Here is a 1,858-nt window from a genome sequence, read left to right as displayed (position 1 = left end):
AGGAATAGTAGTTAGCCCTAGCCACCCTCATCGCCACTAGGTAGGATCTAACATGTATCCTAACCCGTGTTCGGTCGGGTTCGGTTCGGCTGGCCCTCCAACATCTCTCTAGGCATCTTTTCCGACGTTTCATCTCTCTCAGCTCCCCGGTAAACCAGGGAGCCAATCGAGATCTACGTCGGGTCAGAGGCCGCAAAGGTACGACTCGGTACCACCCCATCTGAGCCCCAGGCTGGGGTCCTGGCTGCAGCTGTCCCCCCAGCATCCCGAAGTAAGAGCCCGATGCTGGCAGTGGTGGCTGCCAGCTAAATCACCCCAGCTGGGTAGCAGGAGCAGTTGGCATGTGGTAAAGTGGTTGGTTTGGGCTAAGACTCAGCAGGGGTGTCAATACGGATGGCTGATCCACTCCTCCTGTCATCGCTGTAGCCACAGCCCCAATTGGATACTGGGGCATGAGGATCGGCACCAATGTCAGGCTAGGGGTCGATCCCAGTCATGGCCTGGAGTCTAGCGGTATGGTCAGTTCTCCCCTTCCCTGATATCCAGTCTGCTGAACTTCTGCCTCAGCTGCTCCAATGACTGGCTGCCACAGCGCGACAAGTATCGACCTGTCTGTCCCATTCCCTCGGCAGCCCTCTGCTTCCACCATTCAACTCCTCCTTCCCATTCAGGTTGAGGACGATGTGACTGGAACTCAGCTTTTACAGCTCTCCGCATTGTCCAATAGAATTCCCAATAATTGTTATGAGAAGCATTCTCTGTTCACCAAAACAGAACTTTCACTTCTCTAGCTTTCTCACAATGATAAACCACTTGTGGATTCCACTCTCTCCCCATCTCCCTCCCCACTCTGTAGGCAAGCTAAAGGCAAGCAGCGGTCCTAAAGGCAGCCGCGTTCATAGCTTGACAGAGTGACTCTTATGCCACATCTACTGTAATGGGACAGGTTGAAACAGTCAGGCAGAGTTGGTCCCCAAAGAATCTGGCCCCATTCCATGAAGGGTGTATAGGTGGCAATCGGCACCTTGACTTGCATCTGGAAGCATCCTGGAAACCATTGCAGCTGATGGAGCAGAGGTACAACATGAGTGGACCAAGGTGCACAAATAACTGCTTGCAGTGCCACTTTCTGAACCAACTTCCAGATGCTCTTCAAGAGCAGCCCCATGTAGACTGCATTGTTTTAATCTATTTGGGAGGTGACCAAGGCATGTGTGACTGTGAGAGAACCTCCTGGTTCGGGAAAGGGTGCAATTGGTGTATAAAATGAAGTTGTACAAAAGCTTTCTTGGCCATGGCTGCCACCTGTTCCTTGAACTGGAGCTGTGAATCCAAGAGGACACCCTGATTTCTCACCAGTTCTATTTGGGGTACTGCAATCCCATCCAGAATCAAAGGCAGAAAAACATTTGGATCCAGGGAGCCCTAAAACCCAAAGCGACTCAGTCTTGCTGGGGTTAAGCTAAAGCCTGTTCTTCCCCATCCAGTTCCCCACAGAGAATGAGACAGTACCTCCCCAGCATCACTTGGTTGTCAAGGAGTGGAGATAGAAAGCTGGATATCATAGTATATTGATGATACCTCACCCCATGCTGTTGAATTATCTCACCCAGCACTTTGTATAGATGTTAAAACAGGGAGAGCGTCAAGCTAGATCTCTGTTCTGTCCCCCGTCCGACTCACACACCCCAACCAGTCAGCCGAGGGCTGAAAAACTGCTCAGCACAGCCAAATACAGATGAACACTTGGCAGCAACTCCGTGGCTGCCTGCCAAGGCTTTTACTGATAACACACTACAAACATACGATAAGTCCAGGATAAATTGCCGGAGTGCTGCAGCAGGAGATTCAGCAAAAA

The sequence above is a fragment of the Protobothrops mucrosquamatus genome, unplaced genomic scaffold (genome assembly GCF_001527695.2).
Source record: "Protobothrops mucrosquamatus isolate PMUCROS unplaced genomic scaffold, P.Mucros_1.0 scaffold6336, whole genome shotgun sequence".
Classification (NCBI taxonomy): domain Eukaryota; kingdom Metazoa; phylum Chordata; class Lepidosauria; order Squamata; family Viperidae; genus Protobothrops; species Protobothrops mucrosquamatus.
Note: the sequence above shows the minus strand (reverse complement) of the source record.